Source organism: Eulemur rufifrons, chromosome 15 (assembly GCF_041146395.1).
Source record: "Eulemur rufifrons isolate Redbay chromosome 15, OSU_ERuf_1, whole genome shotgun sequence".
NCBI classification, from domain to species: Eukaryota; Metazoa; Chordata; class Mammalia; order Primates; family Lemuridae; genus Eulemur; species Eulemur rufifrons.
The window spans coordinates 26,753,931-26,775,575 of NC_090997.1; the positions used below are offsets into that span (position 1 = coordinate 26,753,931).

The 21,645-nt window shown below is 37.3% G+C and overlaps 1 protein-coding gene across 3 annotated transcripts in view; it reads left to right on the forward strand.

Annotated features, from left to right (window-relative positions):
* The first annotated feature begins 11,184 nt into the window (after positions 1–11,184).
* PHF3 (PHD finger protein 3) overlaps positions 11,185–21,645 on the forward strand; it is an 86,680-nt gene continuing 76,219 nt past the window's right edge. For 2 of the 3 annotated variants that reach the window (XM_069487718.1, XM_069487719.1), the window contains exon 1: positions 11,185–11,490. The gene's annotated coding sequence lies outside the window, so the exon portion shown is untranslated. Of the gene's footprint in view, positions 11,491–11,811; positions 12,139–21,645 lie in introns of those variants that run through there. The other variant, XM_069487720.1, reaches the window with a different exon arrangement.

Sequence of the window (21,645 nt, forward strand, 5' to 3'; positions counted from 1 at the left end):
CTGATGGTAGAGAGAGGACGATGGAGCAAAAACAGGCTTAGGGAAGAAAATCATATGTTTAGTTTTGGACATATTTCATTTGAAGTGTCCTTCAAACACTTGCATAGTAATTTTGAGTAGTTCATTTGTTTTATGGATCTGGAAGTCAGTTGAGAAGTTTGAACTGGAGGCGAATTTGGGCATTTTCAGCTATATGGCTAGGGCCTAAAGAGAATAGAGAGATAAAAAGACACATTCGTTCAAAATAAAATTATAAGCTCCTTAAGGATGCTATAAACCCAATAGCTAATTTAATGTCAGCTTCTCAAAAAGTATTCAAAAATTATTTATTGAATAAATGAAGCCAATTTAGTAGCTGACCCTTCCCTTAACAAATATCCCAGATACTGGTGAATAAACACTTGCCTTCCTTCTTCAAGCCCCCGTCCTATACTACATTTCAGAAACAAGGTTCCCCTCTGCAAGGTATAATCAGGAAGGACTATCTTACCTGGCCTCACAAGCCTGGTCATGTCAGCTATCAGGGACCATATGAAGCAAGCTCCTGGGTAGTCTTCGTACTACATCCTCCTCTCTACTCCACCCCTAAATGTTGCCGTGCTTCAGAGATCCCTCTCAGCTTCCCTTTTTCTCCTCTAAATTTACTCATTAGGTAATCTAATCCATTATCATGGCTTTAAATATCATCTATTATATGCTGATTGCTTGAAAAATTCATAACTCCAGCTCTATTATCAGCCCTGAATTCTAAGCTCTTATATCCAACTATTCATTTGAAAGTCTCCCTTGGATACCTCATAGATATTTCCAACATAAAATTTATGAAATGTCTACCATGAAATCATTGTTCCCCTATACCCTAATCTGTTCCTGCATCAACCTTCCCCAATCCAGCAAATAATACCATCTTTTAACCTTGTTATTTAGATGCCAAACCTTGGACGTCCTAAATTCTTTCTTCTTACCCCCACATTTAATCCATTAGTATATCTTGTCAATTCTACTGACAAAAGCTAGTTTGTCTGTGTTTAATTCTCCTTCTATCTCTAATAACATTATTCTGTTCCAGGCACCATTATCTCTTCCTTTTCCTCCTGGATCTCTGCAATGGAGTATCTGTTATTTGTGCTTTTACAGGCATTCTTCCATAGTTGTTCACTCTTGTTTTGCTATAATTCATTTTTTTAAAGGGGCTATTTTCGCCCTTTAGGTTGGGATATAATTCATTCTTAAAGCAGCTTGAGCAATGTTTTTTTTGGTTTATTTTTTTGTTTTTTTGAGACAGAGTCTTGCTCTGTTGCCCAAGCTAGAGTGCTGTGGTGTCAGCCTAGCTCACAGCAACCTCAGACTCCTGGGCTCAGGTGATCCTCCTGCCTCAGCCTCCTGAGAAGCTGGGACTACAGGTATTTGCCACCATGCCCCGCTAATTTTTTCTGTATATTTTTAGTTGTCCAGCTAATTTCTTTCTATTTTTAGTAGAGACAGGGTCTCGCTCTTGCTCAGGCTGGTCTCAAACTCCTGAGCTCAAACAATCCTCCTGCCTCGGCCTCCCAGAGTGCTAGGATTACAGGTGTGAGCCACCACACCCTTCCTTGAGCAATGTTTTTAAAAAATCATGGAAAAGAAAACAAAGGTATAATAGGGTAGATTAACAAAGCTGAAAATGGCTTATTAAAAATTATAACAAAATAAACACACCTTAGGTAAAATTAATCAAGCAAAATTGTAGAAGGCAAAAACTTAGAAAAATGAGAGAAAATGTGAACATAGCTATAAATCAATACAAAGGACCTGAAAAAGTAAGAGAATAATAAGAGTAAAAAGTTTGTGCCACTAAACAGGAAAACATAGACATTATGAACAATTTTCTAGAAAATTGTAACAACAAATCAGACTCAAGAAGAAATAAAAATATGAATATAGTTTACAAAAAGTTACACAATGGGATATTACTTCACACCCACTAGGTAACAAGAATCAAAGAATCAGATAACAACAAGTGTTGGCAAGAAAGTGAAGAAATGAGAACCTTCATACACTGCTGGTGGGAATGTAAAATGGTATAGCTGCTTTGGAAGACAGTTTGGAAATGCTCAAAATGGTTAAAAATAAAGTTTTCATATGACCCAGAAATTCCACTCCTAGAAATAATCATAAGAGAAATGAAAGCATATGTCCATTAGAAATTTATAATAAATGCTTACAGCAGCATTATTCATTATCATGGCCCAAAAGTGGAAACAAACCAAACAAACATCCACCAATGGATGAATAGATAAAAATTATAGCATATCCACACAATGAAATATCATTGGTAATAAAAAGAAATGAAGCATTGATATATGCTATAATACAGAAAAATCAGGAATACATTATGCTAGGTGAAAGAAGCCAGTCACAAGAGACCACATTATATGATTCCATTTATGAGATATGTCCAGAATAGGCAAATCTATAGAGACAGAAAATAGCTTAATGACAGATTAGTGGTTGCCTAGGGCAGGTGACAGAAAGGAGGCTGGGTGGTAATGACTAAAAGGTCTGAAATTTTTTTCTGGTGTAATGAAAATGATCTAAATTGATTGTAGTGATGGTTGTATAATTTTGTACTAAATGCACTAAGTGTGCAAAAAAATACTAAAAATCATTGAATGGTACACTTTAAATGGGCAAATTGTATAGTATATGAATTATATCTCAATAAAGCTGTTACCAAAAAAAAAAAAAATCTGATGTTATTTTATGCTTAAAAAAATCCCCAATGGCTTCCCATTTTGTTTATAACAGATTCTAAATTTCTTGCTGGAATTAGCTTTTTCTTCCCCTAGAATATTCTTTTCCTATAACTTCCCTAGTTGTCCACTATAACACTCATACCTCTTTACATCCTAGTGCTTCCTCTAGTTTGATGAAATCCTCTTCCTTGGCCCTGTCTTCCAACCTTTCTAATATGTACTCTGAATTCCAATTTGTGAAAAAATAAATTTTCCTATGTATTTCTTTTGACAGGACTGAGAAAATTTTCCTTGTAGGGCCTGGACCCTGTAACCAAATTTTCTTGAGTTTCTCTCTTTGTAGACATTAAGTTACACACGTGATTCTGTAATTTTTTCTTCAGTTTTAGTTTCAATTCAAACACACATTACAACAAGTTCTTACCCTTTAGTGATATAATTTGAAAGAATTATGAATGGGTGCCTAGCTCAAGAATGCTAGGAATGGTCCTTTTTGAGAAAAGCCATGATTACATTTAGCCCCATAAGAAGGAAGTCCCCTAACCCTCATTCGGAGGCACTCTTGTCCAATGGACATGTATTCTGCTGTTGCTGTAACTTGCTGAGCTTCTTGTTGAAAGTGCTTCACCACCTTTGGACTCATTGACATAGACTCAGTGTATTTTGTGAAACCACAAGCTTCAGGGAAGATGACAATTCCTTTGTTTGTCTTCTTCTTGGGTTAGGGAGAGCTGTAATCTTTGCTGCGCCTGTGAACTAGGGACTTTGCTTTTGCTTCCCCACTCTCTGGGCTTAGGTGCTGGAAGCATAAACTTGCTTTCAATTATATCTGATGAATCTGGTTCTGTACATGCTCAGAGTAGAAACAATTGCTCTAGCAACTGGGTAGTAAGTCTTTAACCAGATGGAAGTTGTATAAAACTACCTCCTAGCAGGAGTCTTTCATCTCCTTGTCTTTTTTTTGCATAAATTTATGGGGTACACATGAATTTTATTATAGGGATAGATTGCATAGTGGTCAAATCAGGGCTTTTAATGTCTCCATCAACAGAATAATGTACATTATACCCATTAAGTAACTTCTCACCACCCATACCCTTCCTTCTCCGCTGAATCTCCATTGTCTGTCACTCCACAGTTTATGTCCATCTGTACACATTATTTGGCTCCCATCTATAAGTGAGAACATGCAGTATTTGTCTTTCTGTATCTAACTTGTTTCACATAAGATAATGGCCTCCATTTCCATCCATGTTGCTGCAAAAGACATACTTTCATTCTTTCTCTCTTTTTAATTTTGTTTATTTATTTTTCTTGAGGCAAGGTCTCACTCTGTCATCAAGGCTGGAGTGCAGTGGTGGGATCATAGCTCACTGCATCTTTGAATTCCTGGGCTCAAGCAATCCTCTTGCCTCAGCCTCCTGGGTAGACGGGACTATAGACATGAACCACCATGACTGGCCGATTTCATTCTTGTTTATGGCTGAATAGTATTCTGTTGTGTATATAAACCACATTTTCTTTATCAAATCATCCACTGATGGACACTTAGGTTGATTTTATATCTTTACTATTGTGTATAGTGCTGCAATAAACATACAGGCTATCTTTTTGATATGGTGATTTCTTTTCCTTTGCGTTGATACCAAATAGTAGGATTGCTTGATTTAATGGTAGTTCTATTTTTATATCTTTGAGAAATCTACGTTTTCCATAGATGTTGCACTAATTTCTATTTCCTCCAACAGAGCATGAGCATTTCCTTTTCTCAGTATTCTCGCCAACTTCTATTTTCTGTCTTTTTCATAATAGCCATTCAGATTGGTATGACATCTCATTGTGATTTTAATTTGCATTTCTCTGGTGATTAGTGATGATGAGCAATTTTTATAGCCTATTGGTCATTTGTAACTCTTCTTTTGAAAAATGTCTATTCATGTCCTTTGCCCACTTTTTGATGGGATTATCTGTGGGGTTCTCTTTGTTGTTGAGTTGTTTGAGTTTCTTATAAATTCTAGGTATTAGTCCCTTGTCAGATGTATTGTATTCACATCTTTTCCGCCATTCTGCAGGTTGTCTGTTCACTATTTCTTTTGCTGTGCAGAAGCTTTTTAGTTTAATTAAGTCTCATTTATCTATTTTCATACTTGTTGCCTGTGTTTTTGAGGTCTTAGTCATGAATTCTTTGCCAGACCAATGTCCAAAAGAGTTTTTCCTAGGTTTTCATCTAGTGTTTTTATTATTTCGGGTCTTACATTTAAGTCTTTAATTCATCTTGAGTTGATTTTTTGTATATGATGATAGATGGGGTCTAGATTCATTCTTCTCCATGCGGTGATCCAGTTTTCCCAGCAACATTTATGGAAAAGGGTGTCCTGTCTCCAGGGTATGTTCTTGTCAACTTTGTCAAAGATGGGTTGGTTGTAAGTATGTGGCTATCTTTCTGGGTTCTCTATTCTGTTCCATTGATTTATTTGTCTATTTTTATGCTAGTTCCATGTACTATGGCCTTGTACTATAACTCGAAGTCAGGTAATGTGATGCCTCCAGCTTTGCTCTTTTTGCTTAGGATTGCCTTGGCTATTTGGGCTCATTTTTTGTTCCATATGAATTTTAGGATTGTTTTTTCTAATTCTGTGAAAAATGATATTGGTATTTTAATAGAGAATGCATTGAATTTGTAGATTGCTTTAGGCAGTGCGGTCATTTTAACAATATTGATTCTTCTGATCCATGAGCCTGGGATATTTTTCCATTTGTTTGTGTCATTTACAATTTCTTTCATGGGTGTTTCATAGTATTCCTTGTAGAGCTCTTTTATCTCCTTAGTTAAATATATTCCTAGGTGGTTTTTTTTTTTTTTTCTTTTTTGGTAGCTATTATAAATGGGATTGCCTTTTCAATTAGGACAATACAAAGGACCAACAAAATGAAAAGTGAGTTCTTTGAAAAGATAAACAAAAATTGACAAGCCACTAGCTAGATTAACCAAGTAAAGAAGAGAGAAAATCCAAATAAACAAATCCAGAAATGAAAGAGGAGACATGACAGCAGATACCACAGAAATACAAAAGATCATCAGAGGCATATTCTTTTTGAGTTAATTTTTGTATATGGCTTGAGGTAAGGCTGCAAGTCCATTTTTTTGCATGTGGCTAACTGGTTGTCCCAATATCATTTGTTGAAAAGACTATTCTCTTCCCATTGAATAGTCTTAGCACCCATGTTGAAATTGTTTGATCATAGATACATGAGTTTATTTCTGAACTTTCAATTCTAAATTGATGTATATGTTCTTATCCCAGTTACATACTGTCTTTATTAATGTTACTTTGTAGTAAGTTTAGAGATCAGAAAATGTGTGTCCTCTAACTTTCTGCTTCTTTTTCTATGTGTGTGTGTGTGTATATGTATTTTTTTTTTTTAAACAAAGTCTCAGTCTATTGCCTGGGCTAAAGTGCAGTGGTGTCATCATAGCTCACTGCAACCTCAAATTCCTGGGTTCAAGGGGGTCCTCCTGCCTCAGCCTCCCAAGTAGCTGGCACTACAGGCATGTGCCACTGCACCCGGCTAATTTTTCTATTTTTAGTAGAGATCGGGTCTTGCTTTTGCTCAGGCTGATCTTGAACTCCTGAATTCAAGCAATCCTTCTGCTTCGGCCTCCCAGAGTGCTAGGATTACAGGCGTGAGCCACTGTGCCTGGACAGTGTTTTATATTTTTGTTGAAATTTATTTTCCCTACTCTATTCTAAATAGTGATTGCTCTTTATGGGAAATCTATTAATTTTTCAATGATGTTTTTTATATCCAGCCTAGTACCAAGGCAACTCTTTAGTGCTAATAGCTGTTTCATTGATTCTTTTTGGGAAGCGGTTTGTATTAATATCATATGCAAATAATGGTCATTGTGTCTTTCCTTTTCTATATCTATTGTTTTTTTTTCCTTTTAGTATTGGCTAATATTGAATAATAGGGGTCATAGTGGCAGCCTTGTGTATCCCTGGCTTGAGTGGGGATGCCTCTAGTGTTTCACCATTAAATGTGATGAATTCAAGGAGGTATTATTGAGCTGCATTTTTTCTTTTTTTTAAAGCCAGTCAAATTTAGCAGTGGGGGGTTGAATACCAACTTTAGTGACACTAATGTTAATAGGCTCTGATAACCCACTACCATCCGACCAGCTGAGCTGCATCTTTAAAGGATGCAGGAACAATCCAGATAAAGTGGCAGGAGGGATTGTGGTGGTGTTTGGGGTCATTTGAGAGCGAGTATTCCTTTCAGAAGTAGTGGCATGAGTAAAGACTTTAAGGTGAAGGACACTGGATGGATGTGTGTAGGAAACAGTAAGTAGTCAGGTGTTGTCATATCATAAATTAAAAAGTAGGAAATACAGAGCTAAGGAGCTGAAGAGTTAGGTAAGGACCAATCCTAAAGTGCCTTGATTACCATATTAAGATGTTTTAATTTTATTCTTTAAAATTTGGAGAATCATGGAAAGATTTCAAGTAGGGAGATGATATTGTGAGGGACGCTTGCACACTTTCTTTGTTAAAAGAATTTTGATTATTTTTATGGCTGCAGCAATTCCAATCCGGATAACAAATCATTTGCAGCTTTTGAAACACACCAAGTTTTCTGGTACTTCTTTGACCTTAGGGCATCCCCTCTGTCAGAAATGCCCCACGTTCACTCTAGGCCAGATAAAACATTAGTATATATGTCTTGTGCACCAACTGCTGTCACATCAGGCTGAATTGCAATTGTCCACTGCCACTCTTTTGAGTTCCTTGAGGGCAGGAACAATGTCCTTTATTTCTGAAACCTGCTTGGGGGCATAATGGAATAGATAAATAAACAAGCAAATAAATGAAGTTGTAGGTGGCAGGGAAAGTAATGCAGAGGGGTTGAGAAAGATAAGGTCACAAAGATAAGGTCACACTTTAATTACAAAGTTGGTTAGAAATCTGATGCCTCTGTTCTCTTTTTACTGTTTCCCTGCACCTTAGAGTTGCTGAACATTACAAAGGTGCTTTATGGCTTGCACAGTTCTGGTCCATGGAAAAGCTTTATTGCATTGTTTGACCCAGCCTTCCTAGGTCCCCTTGAACTCTGGTGTGCTATGTAAATTATTCACCCTTGGACAGGGCTTGCACCTCACTTCCCTTCACCCATTGTTTACTGTTGGAAGCCTGAGTGGCTGGGAGCCAATGTTTTGGAGAAAATAGGTTAAGAAATGTGTGGAAGGAAACAAGCCTGATAATGTAAGAAACAAAGTGTGTGGGTTAAGCCTCCAAATTCAATGATAATCTCAGTAACAAGACTGAATATTTTGACCCTATTGTTTTGAGTCTATGTTTAATCATAAAATCATTTAAATGTGATTCCAAACTAACATGAAAGTGTGTGTATCTAGAAAATGTTTTCCACAGAAAACTCCATTCAATGATTTTAATATTTTTATTGACTTTCTGCTCATTGTGGTTAATTCTTCTGATTTTTTTCCATTTTTACTCCAGTGAACTGATAATGTAGGGATCAAAGTTTCAGTGATGACAAACATTTTTCATATCAATATTGTCTTTTTATCTGCACTGGGAACTATTTTTGATGACCTTAATTTCTGCCAGGTTCAATTTTCCTGGGTCGATGATTTAAGATCCAAATTTTGTCAATTTTTTTTTCTTTTATAATTTTTTAGTCAAATACAAATACACTGTCAGTTTTAGCCATTATTAATGGTTTTGTCTTGTTTTCCTACCAAATTTAATTTTCCCACATTAATTTGGTGTTTTCAATGTTACTGATACATGCTGATTTTCCAATAAGTCTTTTAACTGAAACAGTGTGCTCTGTACCGTTATAGCCATTATCGATATTATCATGTTGGAAATTCTACTAACTTTTCTGTGAATTGAGTAAAAGCCATATAGTTGTGTTTACATCTGGAAGCAAAAAGCAAAGATCATTAGTTGACAAATGTGAATCTGGGTACTTGGCTGGTTCAAAATAATAGAATCAAAACATCATACTTATGGCAAGCTTGTTGACTTTTTTAGGATCAGAAGTCTTTGTTTTGTAACTGTGACAGCCTTATGGTTCTTATTTTTGTTTTTTTATTTTTTCTTAAATTTACTAAAATTTCTCTGAAAAGGTAAGCTTTCTTCAGCTCCTCTAAGGGGATTTTCCAGCTAATGATTTCCCTTATCGAGCTTTACTCAAATCTTGGATTTTGTTTATAACAATAATTTTATTCTTTCCTAATGCTCTTTTGAAATTTAATATTGAGGTCCAGAAGAATAGTAAAGATAGTATTAAGTTTGTTTTTGTAATTCATCCCAGGCATCCCAAGTGAAAAACATTTTAATTACTCATTTCTATTTTCCTTTTTCAAAAAACCATTAAAAACTGGTTGTAAAACAAAGTTGAGGAATTGATGAGTCAAGGAAGGGGTGGAAATCTAGGAATCCAGTATAATTAGGACAATCCAAACCTCCTTTGAAGAGAGCAGTTGTTATTGGGAGTACTTAAATATCGAAGACTGGAGAGAAGAATAGATTTTTCCACACCCTTGTGACTTAGTCTTCAACCCTGCAATGATGTGACAATGTGGACCACAGTTGGTGGAGGCTTAAATCAACAAGTACCATACCGTTTTTTAGAGTGCAGACTACACGTCAGGTGCTCAGCAGGTGCTGGCTGAACACTGTAATGATCCCTGCAAATAGAAGATACAATCCTTGTTCTTGAGGAGCTCATTTTGGTCAGAGTGGCTGATAGCAACAATGACTTCACAGAGCTTCTTAAGGGCTGAGATAGAGGCCAGCCCAAGCTGCTGCGGAAGTACATAACCTTCACCAGCAGTTCTCAAACTTTTTGGTCTCAGGACCCCTATAAACTTAAACTTTGTGAGATTCCCAAGAGCTTTTCTTTATATGGTTGTATCTATTGATAGTTACCATTTTAGAAATTAAACCTAAGAAAAATTGGAAACATTGTTATTTTGAAATAACAAAACTATTGCATGTTACCATAAATTTTTATTATGAAAATATATTTCCCAACAAATTAATGAAAAGAGTGATACTGTTTAAAATTTTTGCAAATTTCCTTAATATCTAGTAAAAGGAGCGGCCTTGCAAAATTAACAGGAAAATATCTAGTCCCACAATTTCCTAGTAACAAGTTAAAGATCAATCCTATGAGTTCTCTCACTAACAGCCACCCTGCAGGAGTTCTGTTTTGCACAACTTCTGAAAAGAGTTGAACAGATGGAAAAGAGATGTAAATCTTTCCCTTATTTTAAAATTGCTTTTGAGGATCTGTTTTTACATAGTTCCTGAGGGAATAGCACAGTGCGAGTTTCAGGTCTCAGCCATATCTTAAGGGCAGAGTCACATCTCCTGCAATAATTCCTTCTCCAAGGAACGGTAGGAGAGCCAATTCTTGGCCTTTGACACCCTCACTGTTTCTGTTATCAGTTTACTGCCAGGAAGAAAGACAGGAGCAGATACAGCAGTTTCTCAACTGTACCCTGCTAATTTACAATCTCTTCCTAAATAAAAGGCCTGAATACCTGGTTCTCTCTGCCAACATTCCCTACCTCTTTGACTTCTGTGTTGGCTCTTTTTCCTCCTCCGTAAATCAACTTCTTCCTTCTACCCTAATCTTTGCCTGGAGAAATCTTTCTCAAAACCCGCTTACCCTAGCTCTCCACCCTAATTTATGGCTTAATAGAAAAAGGCTGGATTCTCCTATTTCTGCATTTAATCAGTTGCTATATGCTGCCCTGGTTGAAGAGTGGGAAGAAAATTTGGTCTTTGACACATGCTGTTGGCAAAGAAATTGAGGCTCCTCTGAAAAGTCTTGGGGACCCTTGAGGGAATTCTCGGACCACACAGTGAATACTGCTGATTGGATGCCAGGATCCAGGAATGTTTCTTGGAGGAGACAACTTGAGTCCTGAGGTAGACCAGCCATGTAGGGGCAGGGTGAGGGCGGAGGTGGTTAATGGTGAGGCGTCTGTGAGGAGCCAACAGGGATATCTGGGCAGAGGACTCATCTACTCCACCCTGTCTACCATTCTTGAACTCACATCCAATTAATGAAAAATGCCTGGGGATGAGGAGTAGCTTTGCTTATCCATATTACATTAACTGTGAAGCCTTAATGCTAAGCAGCACTAAGTCGAACAAAAGGGCTCCTGTATTTGCCTTATGCCTCCCGGCCCCCTGGAGGTGAGAGCTAGAGGCCGGCAGGCGGTGCCGCGTACAAGAAGACAGGGAGGGGCGCAAAAGAGCTGTCGAGCTGGGTAGCCCCGGGCCCCATGGACGCCCGGAGCGGGAGGACCTACAGCGCGCAGGCGCAGCGGCGACGCAGGCCGCGGCCCCCGGAACGGTAAACAGTGGGGTCACGTGACGAGGCCCCGCTCCAGCTCCCGCGCCGCCGCCGCCGTACGCCGATGGCTGCGGGGTCTCGCGGCGCCGCACAGTCCGCACGAGGCAAGCGACCCTCGGGCCCAGGGCGGCGGCGGCTGCAACGAGGATTAGGAGGGCGGCGCGGAAGCCAGTAAGAGTGTCGTCAGTAGCAGCAGCTTGTTCCCGGGAGGGAAAGAGGCTGTGGCAGCGACGCCGACGTCCTGCGCGTACCCCCTCTCCGCGGCACCCACCGGGCCCCCTCCTCCTTCTCGGCGGCGGCAGCGGCAGCGGCCACCATCTTCCTCTTGCTGCCAGTGGTAGCGCTCGTCTGGCGGAGCTGGGTGAGTTGCGGCTGTGGCCGCGGCCAGGGAGACGGGCAATCCTCCCCTCCCCCATCCCCTTCCACACGCACAGCGCCTCAGCGGGCCTCCCCGCCCCTCCCGTGGCTGGCACTCCGCGCCTTTCTCCCGCGCAGCCGGGAAATTGCCTCTCGGGCCTCTTGCGCAACGTCCTCGGCCTAACCGGGCCGCGCCTCTGCCGCCCGGGACCGTTTGTACTGGGCTGGGGTGGCCGCCGCGGTGGCGCGGTCGTCAGGCAGAGGGTCCGGGCCGTGGCCTCTTCCCGACTGGGACTCCGGCCCTCGGCTCGAGTGTTTGGCCGCCGCTGACGCGCGGGCGCGCAGGCCCAGAGGCACGGCGGGCGCTGCCAGGAAGGCCCGGCTCGGAGGCCCTTTGGGCCTCTTCCCTCTCCGGGAGCCCCGGCATTGATCTTCGGGCCCTCGTTTGGGGAAACGGGTGGCTTTGGCCGCGAGGCCAATCCCTGTGCCTGCTTTTGGAGATGGGAGTAGGTGCTCCATCTATCCTCCTGTTATCGCGCGCTTTTGTGCCCGGGGACCCAAACTGTCGACTCCTTTTGCTTAGTTTGAAATGAGAAACCTAGAATCTTGCCTTCCAATAATATGTGTAATTTAATGAACCACTTGTCGATACGTACGTGTTAATGGTGCTAAATAACTGATCACCTGACACGGGGCGGGGGTTGGTGCGGGAAATATGGAGAATGGGAGAGAATGTTGGTATCGCCCACAGTCCAGTGTCCCTTCTTTCTCTCAGAAATGTATTGCCGGGTCAGATGACCTTTGCCCATCTTTGGGTTTTTAAATGCCATTTCCTAGAGACTTATGATTCGAGTATGTGATTATTAGTGCTATTAAGTTACCATTCGTAGAATATGGTCTTGGATTAATGTAAGTGGCAACAATACTTTAATATTTACCTAATCCTAATCTTTGTTGCATGTAGAGATACTTAATTTAAAAAGATCGATTACTGAGCTTTCCCAGATACAAATTTTACTACTTTATTTTAAGCTAAAATTTAAAAATGATACAGTGAACTAAGTCCGGAGTACATAAATAGTACATTGTTGTATTTAGTTACTATTTTGGGGTCGAACTTGTCTTCCCTTTTCCAACTTGGTTGTTTAAAACTGTGCCTCAGTTATTCATTTTCCACCATTTTTTGATTCGTGAATGAAGTGTTTAGGATTGTGAAAGTGTTTGTAGGGGAAGATGTGTGTTTGTGATAGGAGAGAGTCAAAGAACGAGGAACTTTTCTGTTGTAGCATACTCTTAATTTTGAATTTATAGCTCTATTCCGAAACACAAAAGATATGTAAAGAGTATTGTTATTTCAAATAGTAATTTTTAACTTTTGCTACCACTTAGACCTTTCATCACTAATTTTTTCTTTTCATTTTTCTGTTTATTAGTCATATATTACCATAATGATTCTTTGCTCCGTCATAATTATCACTGTTATTATTTTTATATACATACTTCATTTTCCAGTGATAGTAACAGAATTTAAGGCAGGACTGTTAGGAATTATTACCGCTCTGATTAAGCCACACTTTCAGTCCTGAAATGGGCCACTTTTATTTAAAAAGATTACAACTTTAGATTTTAAGCTTTTTTTTGATAGCTGTATCGGTGACTTGTCAAAACAATAACAAATGAGTCAGTGATGGGACCAAAGTTTTCCTCTGTTGCTTGCATGCTTTATAGGTTCATTTATTGAAGAGTATGAAAATGTAATTAATTGTACTGCTTTTGCATCCCGTTGGGAGAACGGTGAACTTATTTGTTATACTGAATTAGTTATGCATTCTCTGTTGTAGAGGTAGACCTCAGGTAACTAACTGTATCATGTTGATTTTATGGTATACTTACATGTTTCATATTCAAGGAAGTTAGAGCTAAGGGAAGTGGTCTGCATCAATATAGGCAAAAAATAGATTTGGTCAAATGCAAATTTCAAGATAAAAAAATTGAAAGGAATTTGTCTTTATATTAATCATTTAAACCATGTTATTAAAATTTAAATGAGTATTGAAATCAGCTGGGAAAGATCAATAGTCTTTGACTTATGGATTACTGATAAAAGTTGGAAGACAGCAAGTGAAAATGTGGCTTTGCTGCAAAATTTAGAGCTTAGATTTTTACGTAGTATGGGATATACTTGGAAAAACTGATGAATGAAAATTATGCACATAGGGTTCTGTGTTTCAGTTACTAAAACAGATACTGATTATCTTTCTTGACAAGGTAATATGGTGTTTGCTTTTTTGATACATTTTGCTTTATTAAGTGTGCACTTTTTTTCTTACACAGATTAAGTTCCATTTTAATTTCTCATAAAATCCTTTTTATCAATATATATTTTTTGGAGATAATACCTTTTCTATTTTTTAATGAGATAATGCAGTTTATTGATCAGTATCTAGTTTCGTGTACCACCCATAACTACTTCACCTCACAGTGTCAGGGAGTACAGGATTCTTAGAATGCTGATTTCTAAATGTTTTCATTCATAACATTTCAGAAATTATTTTTGACAAGTGGCTGCTGGATTTCTTTCTTTTCTGGAACAGTACATCTTGGGCTCTATTTCTTGGAGCAACCTCTGGGAATCCTGGAGTATCTTTTCAGAAGCATGTTTTTTTTTAAACTACAAAAATGACTTGGCAAACTGTTACACATTTATGATAATGTTGCATTTATTAGATCAGTAAAAACTCATTCTCCTTTAATTGTTGCCCTTTGATTACACTTGTAAGGATATTGAAAGCATTGATTTGATTAAAAATATATGAGACCCAGGTGCTGTTTCTACTCTAAAGGAACATAGTATAGTCTGGGAAACAAGATTCAAAGACATAAGATGTTAAATCAGTGTTTTAGAGTTAAAGAGCAATGTATTTCAAAAGTTATGAATGGTATTGTGTAAGGAATTGCCAAATGTGTAGACTGGACAATTATTGCCATGCATTATATATTTAATTTAGACCATTATTTAATGGTCATGCATTTAAAAATTTTATAATCATTTGTACAGTGAAGGGGGATGTAGAGAAATAAGTAAAAATTTCAAGATATCATTCAGAAGTTTTAATCTGTTGGTATTATCTAACTTTATTAGGTAGTTTGAATGGCGTAGTAGATTATACAGAAAGGTTAAACTTAGCAGTTTAATTCATTCATAATTTGTGTGAGCTGGGCACATGAAAACAAAAGTTTAGACTGAAAATAAATTGCAAAGTTTGTAGTTGATAATTTGCTTTTCCTCCAAATGATGTTATTCATATGCACTGAGGATAGCCATTTTGTGTTTTATATATAGAAGATGGCTGAATGCATATTTCCTGCTTTATTTTGGAAGAAGGATGAGTTGCTTTTGTTTCTGTTCTTTTTAAGATTTCATTAATGATGTATTAAAACTGTAAAAATTAATATTGTCATGCAAGTGGAGTGCATAAAGTATAGAATTTAAAAGTGCAGGCTTAGGAGTCACACTGTCTTGGTTCAAATTTGAGAATACTGGGTATGTTACCTTTGGCAAATTATGTAATTGTCTGCGCCTCAGTTTGCTCAAAAGAGTAAAAAAGAATTGCACCTACCTTATGGGGTAGTTGTGAGAAGCTAATGAGGTAATGCATACAATACACAGGGCCAGGCATATAGTATGTGCCAAGTACTTGTTAGCTTGAAGTGTTATTACCTCAGTCAGGGGTCCAGATCCCCAAGTGTGGCCTCTCCACTAATCCAGATTTTACAGAACAAATTCTTTTAATAAAGGAATTTGTTCTGTGAAGTTTGGATTGGGTCAAAAGGCTGTATTCAAGGATCCAGAAGGCCACATGTGGCCCCAAGGCTGAAGGTTCCCCAACCCTGGCCTAGGTCATAGTTTTAATGATGAGCTAGGTCCACTACTTCTGTAGTTAATTCAAACTTTTAGTACTCCTTATAATGTCAATTATGATGCCAATATAGCCGTAAACTTTGAAGTTAACTCTTTTCTTACTACCGTTGCCTACTGTAATTCTGCTTTTCCCAGTTTCAGTTTCTACTTGATAGTTTTCTAGGGTCTTAGGTCTGTTTTGGTCTTAGTTGTCTTTGTAGAGCAGGCACCTTGGTATCTTCTTTTTACCTTGTATATTTGGAAAGTAAGTTATGATACTTGTTTCTTTTATTATGTCTTGCCAATGGATTCTAATGACACTGGATCAGAATTTGAAGTGGGTGCGTAGAGTAGGTGGTTAGGTTGCATTGCTTTGTAGAATTTTGCTTGGTAGTATAGTGTCATGCCACGTGTCCTAACCATTTAGTAATTTGACTCCATTATGGAAGAATAACCTATGATTCATCTTTAATGTTGTTATACCATAGTTGTTAAGAAATGACCTTGGTGTAATATAGAGTAGATTTGAGTCCCAGCTTTATCACTTATTTATTCTGTAATATTGGTTATAACTTTGCTAAGCTTTAGCCTCTCTTGTAAATTGAGAATAATAGTAACTGCCTAATTGTGCGGTTAAGAAGATTAAGTGGTATAATGCATTTAACTTGTTTAGCACAGTGCCCTGAACATGATAAATATTCAGTGAATTTAACTTTAAAAGAGATAATGTAGGGTAGTGGTAAGCACATTGACTCTTGAATGAAATTTTCTGGGTTTACATTTGTGCTCCACTACTTACTATAGCAAATAGTTTAATCTTTCTGATCCCAGTTTTTTTTTTTTTTTTTTTTTTTTTTTTGAGACAGAGTCTCACTCTGTTGCCCAGGCTAGAGTGAGTGCCGTGGCATCAGCCTAGCTCACAGCAACCTCAAACTCCTGAGCTCAAGCGATCCTCCTGTCTCAGCCTCCCGAGTAGCTGGGACTACAGGCATGCACCACCATGCCCGGCTAATATTTTTTATATATATTTTTAGTTGTCCATATAATTTCTTTCTATTTTTAGTAGAGATGGGGTCTCGCTCTTGCTCAGGCTGATCTCGAACTCCTGAGCTCAAAACGATCCGCCCGCCTCGGCCTCCCAGAGTGCTAGGATTACAGGCGTGAGCCACCGCGCCCGGCCTGATCCCAGTTTTATTTTATTTTATTTTTTGTGTAATTGGGATTATTGTAATGGGATTGTTGTGAGTACTAAACAAATTAATAAATGTAGAGCAGAGTTTCTTAACCTTGGCACTGATAACATTTTTGGCTGGATAATGATTTTTTGCGGGGCTGTCCTAGTGCATTAATAATGTATTTACTAGGTGTGCATAGCACCCTCTCCACTTGTGATGACCGAAAATGGCTCTGGACATGGCCAAATGTCTTTTGATGGCCATAATAATCACCTCTGATTGAGAATTACAGATGTAAAGTGTGTAGAGCAGTACCTGGCATGAAGTTGTAGCACATTAAGTTTTATATTTTATCATCATTAGTAGCAGTAGTACTTTTATTATTCTACTGCCTATTAGAAATTTGTTCTTAGCAAGCATGCTTGATGAAATTGACTGCTGAATTTTTTAATTAAATTTTTTTTTTTTCCCTACAAGGAAACTATGACAAAGAAAGACTGCCTAATTTAAAAGATAGTGTAGGAGCTGAAGGGCATCAAGTAAGCTCTACTTCTAAGGCCTTAGTACTTCTCTGTCTTTGCCTGGATTGCTTTTACCCATTCACGCATTGATCGCTCTCTCACTTCAGGTTTTGGCTCAAATGCTACTTTGTTAGTGAGGCCTTCATTTACTATCATATGTACACTGCTCCCCCCATCACCACCACCATGGCTATTACTCTGTTTAATTTTTCTTCATAATCTCCTGATATATTTTTGTTCCCCTCCCCATCCTGCCAATCCCAACCAGTACACAGAAATGTAGACTACTACATGAAACAGGGCTTCATCGTGGCATATAACTTTTTTTTTTTTTTTTTTTTGCTTCTCTCAGGCCATGTGAATAGTATGTCACTTCTTAGGCACTTGATAGCTCTTGTGGTTGTTAGACTTAATTTTTTTTCTTTTTGAAGAAATAATATGATAAAATACATAGCTTTACTTTGAAGATGTTTTAAAAAGTTGAGATAGATAATTTTAATTTACTTTTAATTTAAAGTGAGTGTTTGTAGAAGTATAATTTTTTGCTGTTGGTACTTTTTCTCAATCTTTTCTTTTTGCATTCTATCCAGATCTGAAACACTTAGAAAATAATATAGGCTGATTTTGTTAGTATAAAATAATTTGGCTGCACTATAATTCCCTGAGAATTAAAGATGAAACAAGTATTTTAAAGCAGAAAATACCTTTGGGCTCAGATTAATTTTATTTGAAATGTTAGTACTAATTATTTTGAATTTTATTCTGAGTCTTTATAAATGATCCATTAGGACCAAACTGAGCCATTCATAATTAGCAAATGCTGTTTCCTTTGTCTAGAATATCCTCTGGACCTGTAGGATACAGCTCACACATCACCTCCTTAGCCTTTCTTGGCCTGCTGAGTTTCACCTTCTTCTGTGGTACTGTCTGCAACTCTTCAATATGGCACTTCATATTTTGTTGTGATGTTTACATGTTTTCTATTTGTTTATATGTCTATATTCTGTTTTGGATTGTGAGTTCCTTGAATTTGAGATGAGTTTGTTTCACTGGCACTTACAGTGCTTTGTGGTAGATGCTTAATACATTTATGAGTAAATGAATAATTTTGAATTATGTAGATTATCCAATTCTCTGACTTAGCTACATACATTCTATTGTCTGTAAACATAAGTTGTGATTCTGAACCCAGAAGCAATTTCTGACTTTAGCATGTACGTTCCCAAATTACTAATACTGATTTAATTGGATACACACATACCATTAATCCTTTAAAATACACCCTGAATAAGGTTGTTATGTTTTAATTATTAAATTTAGAATGACAAATGTAAGGAGGCATTTAGGTAAAATTTCAATTTAAGAAACAGGAATTTGTTTAAATCAAGCTGTCTGTATAATTAATGAAGATACTAAATTGGCTCTTAAATTTTCCCCTTAATTAGTTCTGATTATCTTTGTCTATCCACATTACTTAGGTATTTTAGGGCACTCTATCTTAGATTAGTGGTTTTTTTTAAAGACTTTTTTATTTTGGAATAGTTTTAGATTTATGGGTATGTTACAAAGAGTATAGAGTTTATGTATATCTTTCATCCAGTTTTCCTGATTATTGACATCTGACATGTTAGTGCCTTTATCAGACTACAGATTGCTGTGGGTGCATTACTGTTAACTAAATTACAGACTTTATTCTGATTTCACCAGTTTTTTTACTACTGCCCTTTTTCTGTTCCATGATCCAAACCAGGATACATTGGTTTTAGAAGATTAGTGTGTCCCTATTAAGTGAGTAAATATTTCTGCAATTGGTTAACATTTATTTTCCCTCTTTAGCATGAGAATTTTTTTTTTATTTTATATTTATTTATTTTTATTTCAGCTCATTATGGGGGTACAAAAGTTCAGGTTATATATATTGCCCATGCCTCCCCATCCCCCCGAGTCTGAGCTTCAAATGTGTCCATTCCCTAAACAGTGCACATCGCACTCATTGTGTAGGTATAGCATGAGAATTTTAATTTTATTTTTGATGCTGATCACTTGATATCTGAAACTGATTTTTTTAAAATGAGTTACTTTATGCATCCAATAAATGTTACTTTCATAATGGTCTTGTTGGATGGCTATTTACTACCATTTTTGGCATTTTTCCCTTGGAATTGCTTCCCGAGCCAGTTGGACCCACATAAGAAAAATTAGTCTCATTAATCAGTTTGTCTTGTGGAATTGTCTTCTTTTTGGACCTATAAATTTGGGATGGTTTATACTCCATTCTGTCTTAGAAGATGCCCAGTTTTCCCTTTTTTCTTTTCCTTTTTCTTTTCTTTCTCTCTCTTTTCTTTTCTTTTTTCTTTTCTTTTTTTTTTTTTTTTTAAGACAAAGTCTTACTCTTGTTGCCCTGGGCCAGAGTACAGTGGTATCATCATAACTCACTGCAACCTCCAACTCCTGGGCTCTATCTATCCTCCTGCCTCAGCCTCCCAAGTGCTACTGCAAGTGGGAGTGCCATGGTGTCTGTTAATTTTTCTATTTTTCATAGGGACGGTCTCACTCTTGCTCAGGCTGGTCTCTAACTCCTGATCTCAAGCAGTCCTCTCGCCTTGGCCTCTCAGAATGCTAGGATTACAGGTGTGAGCCACCGCGCTGGCCAGAAGATTCCCATTTTCATTAGCCTAGTAAACGTGTCTCATGCAATGGTAGCTGCTTAGTAAACGTCAAAAAATAAAAGATATTATTAAAGAAATGTAACTTTGTTATAGCCATTTTTTCTCCACTTGTAACCATGGAAACTTTTTTCCTGATAATGCCTATTTAAATAAAGGGAAGCACACTGTAAGTCATACTAGTTTTGATTAAAAAACAGTACTGGAAAGTTGGATTCACCCATTTTATTTACAGTATGCTCTACTTAAAAAAAAAAATTGATCTTTAAAAAATATGACACAGGCTCTGAAGGCATTTTTAAGTAAAGCTTTGGTATGGTTTCACTAACAGCAGTATTACTGGAAAAAAAAAATCTTGGGTCTAGTCTAATCTAAAAATTTTTTATTTAAAATAAAATATAAAAAAAGAAAAAAAATTGCTCATTTAGATGACTAGTTAGAATGAGCTGGTCTTCTTTATAGCTATGTGATCTTGAGCTGTGTGACCGTAACTTCTGAATGTCCCTATTACTTGAAAGCTCACAGCATATAGTTAGTGCAACAGAAAGACCTCAGGTGAAGTTTGCAGAATTTGCTAGCCTCGTATTGGCTATGGGAATGAGTGCATTTTCAGTAGAGTCAGCATACCATTTTTGGAAGAAAAGATGGCCATTTTTTCTTTTTGATTCATCTGAGAAAAAAAGATTACTTACTGGGATGCAGCTCTCTGAACAGGAGGTAGCTTTGGCCTGTGGTAAACTTTGGATTCCAGCACATTCAGATAAATAAATTCATTGGTAGTTTTAGTCTACTGAATTTTGTAAACATTTGGTAAATTTTTTTTGTAAATTACTTTTAATTACCAGAATTTAACATACTAAAATTTATTTGGAACCTAAAAACGTATTAGCAGAAATATTGGTGATGTATGATTATTAAGCCTTTCTTAGATACTGAGATCATATAGTTGTAGGGAATTCTTAAGGGGACTTTTCTTGAGTTTTTATTCGTATTGCTAGCTACAATTTTCTGTTAGAGAATGCACGTAAAATAAGCAGCAAGTCAGTAAAATGTTAACATTTTGTTTCAGTGCTTTATTAATATTTCAATGTAAAATAGCAAAATTTGAGAAGCAGTACTAAAACTCCTCTTCTTGGAAGGGGATTAACTGTTGTGAGAATAAGGAAATTTTCTTTTTTTAAAATGAGGTACAGTAAACTGAGTCCATTAAAAATGAACAGATTCATGAAACCAGTATCACAGTGAAGATTTAGGACATTTCCATCATCCCCCAAAGTATCTGGTTGTCCCTTTGCAGTCCATCTGTCCTTTATCTGCAGCCCCAGGCAACCACTGATGTAGGAAAATTGTTCAAAGAGTCAAATCTTCCTAGCTCCTTAGCTCACCGTGAAAGGGTAATACTTAGGGGCATTGGCTGTGGAACTTGAAACCTAGGTTTGAATTTTGGCTCTATTTTTTGACTTTGGGGAAGACATTTAAATTATTTAAATTCATTTTCTTTGTAAGACAAGGATAATAATAGATTCTATTTATTGGATGGCATATAATATATACCCAGTAAATGTTAGAATATCTCTGAACTTCCTCTTCTCATTTTTATAGGGGGAAGAATTCAAGACCAATTTGAGAAAATTTTGGTAAATTTGGAGCTAATCTAAAAAGTCCTTGGAATTATGGAGCCCAGGATGTTCTGGCTAATCAGTGGAATTTTCTGGTTAACAGAATATTATTATTATTATTATTTTGTTTGTTAACTTCCCCTCCTCCAAAATATGTTGCTACAGTTTTCTCTAAAACCAATGTTGAAAATTATTCAACTTTTGATAATTGAGGCTCCTTTAGAGCTTGAAATGACTTTTGCCAAGCAATACCTAATATGTAGGTACAGTTCAAATA